The sequence below is a fragment of the Vicia villosa genome, unplaced genomic scaffold (genome assembly GCF_029867415.1).
Source record: "Vicia villosa cultivar HV-30 ecotype Madison, WI unplaced genomic scaffold, Vvil1.0 ctg.001480F_1_1, whole genome shotgun sequence".
NCBI lineage: Eukaryota > Viridiplantae > Streptophyta > Magnoliopsida > Fabales > Fabaceae > Vicia > Vicia villosa.
This window is the reverse complement of record NW_026705635.1, coordinates 209336-217487: the sequence shown is the minus strand read 5'-3', so window position 1 is coordinate 217487 and position 8152 is coordinate 209336. Positions and strand designations below refer to the sequence as shown.

Sequence of the window (8152 nt, the reverse complement as noted above, 5' to 3'; positions counted from 1 at the left end):
GATTTCATTATTCACAGATTTTATTATCGATTCCATTATTGTTAACTAAGTCTATACTTATGTTACATTAATACGTTAATTAGCAAGATTAGATGTTATCAGATTAATACCAGACTTTATGTAAAATATAATCAAGCAATAAAATAAAAAAAGGAATTTAGGGTTACTTGTGGCTATCAGACTTGCAAACTCATCTTCTCTTTCTCTCTCACGAACACGACGGCGGCCGGAGCATTTCACTATCTCCGTCGAGCAACTTGCAGCGGTCAGAGAAATCCGATTCGGATCCATCTTGATCTCCCTCGATTCTGCTCGCGATATCCTCTTCTTCTTCTTTTTTTTTTTTGATTCCTTCTTCTGAGTTGTTGATGGCGCTGCGTCTTTGTTGTTGTCGATAGGGTTGAAGAATGATTCGGTGATGACGGTACTACTGAAGGTCGTCAAAGGAGATTGATGACGTTGCAATTGCGAATTCGTGGAGATTGCGGTGATATCATGGATGATTGAGGGTTCCAGAATGAAGTTAAAGTGATGATATGCGTTGGAGATGAAGATTGAAGATGATGCGAAATAAACGCAAAGGATGAAACAACTCTTCAGGTGAGTATTTGATTCTTCTATCAATTTCTGTATTCGACACCTCTTCTTTTTCTTTCTGAAATTCTGTGAATCGTTGTTGTTGAATAGGAGAGTCTTGAGATTGATGATTGGTGAAGAGGTTGATTGTATGGTGAATTGTGAAAGATGGTGATGAATGTTCAAGTGAAGAATGGAAGAAGGCGAGGGTGATGATGAATGAATGAAGGTTGAGAAGAAGATGAAGAATGTTGAAGAGTGAAGCAAAGAAGTGGTGGAGGATTGGTGTTGATTGATGAAGATGATGAGAGGCTCAAGGTGAGAAAAATGGGAGAGAGTGAAGGTGAGTTTGAAGAATGAATAGAAAAATGGTGGAGAATTGTGGTGGGTGAAGATTGCAAAAAGGTAGAGGTTAAAGAATATATAGAGGTGAAGGTCAGTTGATCTGAATTTCTGTTAAACTGTTAGTTATGTGTTAATTTTCTGTTATAGTCTGTTAAAGCTTGTAACTGTTAGTTACAAAACGGTTAGGGGTTAGTTAGGAGAAGTAACCGAAACTGGTTAGGGTGGTTAAGTTATGTTTTTGGTAGTTAGAAGTATTGTTAGGTTTCTGTTATGTAGTTAAGAAATTGGTTAGAGGTGCTGTTATAAAACTGCTTAGGAAGTTAGTTACAAATCTGTTTTTGGTGGTTATAAGGTTAGTTAGAAGTAAGGATGTGAAGAGAAATTAGTTAGGGAAGCTGTTAGTTAAAACAGTTAGGAAGAGGTTTAGAAATAGGTTAGGACAGTTAGGTGTTGAAAGGGTTATGTTTGGAATGTGTGTATATTTTTTGTGTGGAGACTAAACTGAGCAAGTTTGGATTTAATAAATTTGTATGAAGTGAATCGCTACAGGGACTGATTTTGTATTGCAGGGCTATTTCGGTTTCTTTATATGCAGAGTACCATTTATTTGATTCATGTGTGACTTAAACTGAACTTGAATATAGCATAGTGATGATGCTGATTAGTGTTGCAGGTTTTGGCTTGGCTTGAAACATGAGGCGTGAGGATATGAAAGCTTGAAGTGGATATGTTCGAGATGGATCGTGTGCAATGTGAAAAGCTTGAAACCTGAATTTGTTGAATTTTGTAACATGTACTTAGATGGCTGCAGCAAGTTCTTTTTTCCTCGATATAATCTTTCCTTTGCGATTTGTAGTGCCTCTGTAATAAGTTAGGATTATCAATTTGTAGGCTTGGAATATAATGTGATGCATTCTTGGAAAGTGCAATGTAACTTTTGGTCTTTGTAATGTATTTGGATTTGTAAGATGAAGCTTTAATTTCCTCTTCCCTTGATTATACTCCACTTATCAATTCAAACATTTGTTTTAAACTTGCCATGTGAAAGAATGTCATGAGATAAATTCAGTCCCAAATACCCTGAGTGGTCACCTTTTCCCAGTTGTGTTAGAAATTCCAAATTCCTTTGATTGTGTATAGCAATAACCATTAGGTTTGAAATTGCAACGAGGAAGTCCCTTGAATAAAAAAATAAATGCACTGTTCCTTCATGATATACAAATCAAATGAATGAGCGTGTTCTTTGTAATTCGTGACTCAAAATGCAAGCATTTCACCTACGATTCTTTCCATCTTGCCATCTTTAAGATACTTTACTAAATTGAACCAATTTTGAATGAGTGATGAACATCCACATTCTTTGGTGGTCTACTCTCCGCAATGCCTCGTGCTTCAACGATAAATTGATTAAAGAGACCATGTTCTTGGATTAATGAACATAAACGTAGCAATATATAGCCTGAATCCAACCCTACTTCACGGTCCTCAATTGACCTTTACCAAGCTCAAACGGAACGAATAAGAGCCATAATCCAGGATCCTTGAGCCCATACCGAATTTACTGGTTAATGGTGCATGTTGTATTTAAATGACCTAATGGATGTATGCAGATGAATGTGAAACTTTAAGCCAGTTAGAAATAAATATTAGGTGGGCAAATTTTGGGGTGCAACAGCTGCCCCTATTTAATCGTCTTAAACCTGAAAGTGAGATTGGCGCTAACCTTTCGAGCATTCGAGGTAGAAGAAGATTAAATACCAAGTGAACCTAAAAATTTGCTTGGAGAAAGATGAGATCCACTGGGATGAAAATGATATCAACTCTAAGGAAGATTGTATCAACTCTGGGTTGAACAAATTAACTCTGAGTTAGAAACGAAATAAACATCAACTCTGGGTTAAAAGAAAATTAGGTCAACTCTGGGTCGAAAAATAAAAGGAAGTCAGCTCGGGGTTGGATAAGAGATAAACATCAATTCTGGATTGAGAATGAAAAGGGAAATCAGTATTAGTGGGACAGGATATAAGCATCAACTCTGGGTCGAGAAAGAAAGCAAGGAAATCAACTCTGGGTTGAACAGGGAATTGGATAATAACTATGGGTTGAAAGAGGAAAGATGAACAATTAGAAATAACCGTCAACTCTGGGTTGAATAAAAGAAAAGATAACCGTCAACTCTGGGTTGAGTGGGGAAGAAAGAATATAACCGTCAACTCTGGGTTGAGAGGGAAAGATAAAAGACAACCGTCAACTCTGGGTTGAGTGGGAAAGGAGAAAAGATAACCGTCAACTCTGGGTTGAGTGGGAAGAGACAAAAGATAACCGTCAACTCTGGGTTGAGTGGGAAAGGGGAAAAGATTACCGTCAACTCTGGGTTGAGTGGGAAGAGACAAAAGATAACCGTCAACTCTGGGTTGAGAGGGAAAGATAAAAGACAACCGTCAACTCTGGGTTGAGTGGAAATGATAATCAATTCTGGATTGAACAAAGGACAACCGTCAACTCTGGGTTGAGTGGGAAAAAGGAACTAATCAATTCTGGATTGAATAAAAGATAACCATCAACTCTGGGTTGAGGAAAAAAGAATCAATTCTGGATTGAACAAAGGACAACCGTCAACTCTGGGTTGAGTGGGAAAAAGGAACTAATCAATTCTGGATTGAATAAAAGATAACCATCAACTCTGGGTTGAGGAAAAAAGAATCAATTCTGGATTGAACAAAGGACAACCGTCAACTCTGGGTTGAGTGGGAAAAAGGAACTAATCAATTCTGGATTGAATAAAAGGTAACCATCAACTCTGGGTTGAGGAAAAAAGAATCAATTCTGGATTGAACAAAGGACAACCGTCAACTCTGGGTTGAGTGGGAAAAAGGAACTAATCAATTCTGGATTGAATAAAAGGTAACCATCAACTCTGGGTTGAGGAAAAAAGAATCAATTCTGGATTGAACAAAGGACAACCGTCAACTCTGGGTTGAGTGGGAAAAAGAAAACAATAAGACATAACCGTCAACTCTGGGTTGAGTGGGAAAAAGAAATCAATAAGACATAACCGTCAACTCTGAGTTGAGTGGGAAGAGATAATTAACTCGGGGTTAAAAGATTAAAGGAGAGTCAACTCTGGGTTGGACACAAAAACATCAACTCTGGGTTGAAGAAAGATGAACATGATTGACTTTGGGAGATGACACCACAATGGTAACTCTGAGTGATCCAGTAGAATATCAACTGAATGTTTTGTAGGGACCTCATCTGATGAGTAACTTGGCTTATGCTTCACATGCAATGCTTGATTTGTTTTATGCACTTCGGGAGATACAATGTAATAGATTCTATATGCAGTGTACTGATTGATCAGGGTTTTTGCTTTTGATATGGAATAGATTAGGTGGAGTTCTGAAACTCTGTTTCAGAATCAAGGTGGGGTGGATGCCCCTGATTTGTTGATGATTGGATCATGCAGGAGAAATGATAATGAAAATGCAATGATATGCATGATGTATGTATGATTATGAATGGAATGATTGTTTCCATGATGCTAGGAGTGAATGGAGGGTTCCTTGCAGGAAGGTTGTTGCTTGAAGGATAGAACTTGTGAATGTGAGGTGTTTGACTTGACTCCTCGACACTTGTCTCGATATCTGACACTTGATTGAGGATGAAGAAATGAATTGTTACTAGCTTGCCCCAGCATGTATGATCTCTTGAGATAGAACTTTGATAATGCTTGAATCATGGAGATTTGTAATGGTCTGCCCCAGTGTTGATCATGGAATGAATGCCCCAGATTGAAGGGAACTCTTCCACCAAATGGATGTTAGAGATATTTTCTCGGTGGATGACCAACCTTTGCCTTTGTAAGATTACTCGATGGAATTTCAATGTTGAACTTTCCTTGGTATCAAGTACTTATTTTCATGTTAGAGACAATTTTGTTTTGAAAAAGATAATGAGAATGCAATGCACATGTTAATCTCAAAGAAAAAGTTTTATTTGTCAAAATGTTGTACTGATACTAACACAAGTGACACAGCAACATTAGGAGTCAGTTTGACATGATTTTACAGTTTGTATGCTTTCGGAACGAACCCTACTTCAATTAGGACTTTTGAGGGTTGTAACGTGGTCGGGTTCACGGTTTAAGAAACAAAGGATAAAGGCTCAAGTTCTACTTAACCCACCCCTCTTCGTGATGTTCTCCAGTCCTACATTCAGCTAGTTCGACACGAGTGTTCACCTTTCAGGAAGGATTGTGATGGATGAGGATCCTTTGTGACTTTGATGGAGGTGGCAGCCACCCTTTGGTGCTTTTTGTTGATGGTCACAACAACTTGTCCCTTGGAGGATTTTTCTTTTGCTTTTGCCTTTTGCTTTCCCTAACTTTTGCCTGGACAAGAAGTTTCTTTTGACTTTGGTTTTCGTTGTCCAGCGGGGTATGCCCTAATTTTTGCCTAAGTCATTTGCTTCAAAGCTTTTTTCTTTTTTTCTTTTGACTTAGCGGGCTATTGTTTCTTTTTTTTTTTATCATGATTCATAACTTTCTTTTCATTCTCTTCTCTTTTTTTTTTCGTTCGGGAACAAGTTGTATGACTTTGTTGATTGATTTGACGAAAAGGTTGTGACTGCCTTCTTCTTAGTGGATGAGAGACATCCATTGTGGATTGTGCTCTTCCTCTTTTTGTTGTGAGATCTGAGATATGATTGATCCTCTGATGGAATACCTGAAAGTTGAGCGCTCGGTCGCACTAACTGAAGACTACCCTGCCCCTGGTTAAGATTGAGGGTTTTGCATTTTTTTGAAAAGAAACTACTACTCCATAGGCTCAAAGGGGTTTACGAAGGTTTCACTCCCTTATAACTCCGGTGTTTAGGAATTGAAACAATGCCTGTACATCCTCAGCAGGATCTTGTTCCAAAAGCATACAATTAGTGATTCATGGGTTTTTGATTTTTCATCATTCTCCTTTTTTAGTTGCTTAAGACAAATGAGTGAAGTATCAATGAACATAATGACAAGAATGAAATGATTTGAGAAAAACATGTATATTGCATTATTTTTATTTATTCAAACAGAATGAGTTTCTTACAATGAGAAGTACTTGATAACAACGAAAATAGTACAATTGAGAATACTAGAGAAATCTATACAATGGCAAGCTTGGCCTTATTATGATGCAAATGAAATGTTCTTTGACAAACATAAAGTCTTTAGGATCCTTTGGTGGAAGGTGCCCCTTTAGGAGGCATGGAGTTTTCTGATAGCAGCTTGATCTTGTTTGTAATTCCCCATGATTCTTTGTCTGTTGTCATGTCAGATAACGGTGTTGAGGAATCCTCTTGACTGATCTGATGGAGAGGAAGAGTGGTAAGAGTATTGGTAACCATGGATGCACATGCATGAATGCAAAATGTTAATGATGATGCAAATGCAACATAAATCAGGATCAAGGATCAAGGCCTCTTGGATAACAACTTCTCATGGTCAATAAGATATGGTCGAATCCTCCAGATTCAGAGGTTCGACGTTGCTTTCTGGATAAATAGCTCGTGCATAAGTCAAAGATGGTCGAACCCTCCAGATTCAGAGGTTCGACGTTGATTCTGATAGATAACCTTTGTATAAGTCACATAAGGTCAAACCCTCCAGATTCAGAGGTTCGACGTTGATTATGATAGATAGTCTGAACGGGCACAGGGTGGGATGGAGGCTTGTTTTCCTGCAAAACAAAATTTCCCAACCCCTCTCACAGGTAGGATCTAGTATATGGTAGGTCAAAAAGGTCACCAGCGTTAACAGTTCTCCTGAGACACCATCATCGTTGCAAATACATGCCAACGATGGTATCCCATTTGAACCTCGACTGGTCGTGGGTCTCATGATCGCAATCAACAGAACCTGACATTCTGTTGGCGTCATGACTATCCACTCTATCCTAGGTAGCCTATGTATCACTCTGGCCTGGGTATTGGGCCTTTTACCTCATAGAAATCCCACCCAACCTGCAAACAGAGAAAATATGTGGCCCCCACGGGGACCCATAATATAGTCCAGGATGCGAGAAAATAAACATGATATGCGAGCAATAAATAGTCATGATATGCAATGCATAAAGAAATAAAGCAATAAAGAAATAAAGCAATAAAGCAGTAAAGCAATAAAACAATAAATCAATAAATGAACACCCAAAGAAAAGAAAGCAAACACAAGCTAGGATCGACTAAGCTAGGTCCCCAGCAGAGTCGCCAGCTGTCGCACGCTCGCGAAATGTGAACAGAGTCGCCACCAATATATTTATCCCAAAGAGGGAAAGGAATATCGGAAAACCTAGAATAAAGAAAGGATAAGAAAAGGTCTTTCGACCAGAGATAGGGTACGGGAGTCGGTTACGCGAGGGGAAGGTATTAGCACCCCTCACGTCTGTGGTACTCCACAGGATCCACCTATGTTTGTTCTATTCTAAGGGTGTATAAATCTAAAGCTCAATCACTAAGGGGAATGCATGCAAATGAAAGAAAAGAAACACGGGGAAAATAAGGTTTATAAATAGTTGTGCTCGCTTAGGCCCCGCGACCCAATGCCTACGTATCCTTTTCAGGAATCAGAGCGCCGTAGTTCGGCTCTTTAGTTTTTGTTTGTTTTTGTGTTTTTTAGTTGAACAGTTACATTCGCACTCCGCTGCTCGACCTCTGGAGTCTTAAGCTGGGAATGGAGCGGAAATAACGTGTCCAATTAGGAGAAAGAATGCCCTGAAGGCAAGAGAAAGAATGCCTCGGAGGCAAGAGAGAGAAGAGAGAAGATTGGTTTGTATTTTTTAGGGTAATTCCATGATGAACAAAACCCAATACAAGGTTCCGCACCACTTCATTACTTTGATTTAGGTCTGAACCTTTATTAGATATTTTAGATGTTTTTGATTGGTGATTTTTAAGGGGAATTAATCTGCGAGTTGAATCACATAGAATGTATGATGTCAAAGAAACAGATTAGGGAATGAATCCCACTCATTTCTCTACATGGATAGAGAAACAGATTAGGGAATGAATCCCACTCATTTCTCTAATAATCGAGAAACAGATTAGGGAATGAATCCCACTCATTTCTCTTTGTAGTGATCGAGAAACAGATTAGGGAATGGATCCCACTCATTTCTCTCTCACTAAGTGTTCGAGAAACAGATTAGGGAATAAATCCCACTCGTTTCTCTCCCACTTTTAATGTGATTCGCCT

The 8152-nt window shown here is 38.7% G+C and overlaps 1 long non-coding RNA gene across 1 annotated transcript; it reads left to right on the top strand.

The window, feature by feature from the left end:
• Positions 1–312: 312 nt before the first annotated feature.
• LOC131635421 (uncharacterized) lies at positions 313–1911 on the top strand. The gene is made up of 3 exons (XR_009293813.1): positions 313–600; positions 688–1011; positions 1595–1911. It is a non-coding gene; the product is annotated as an uncharacterized LOC131635421 (long non-coding RNA).
• Positions 1912–8152: the final 6241 nt, after the last annotated feature.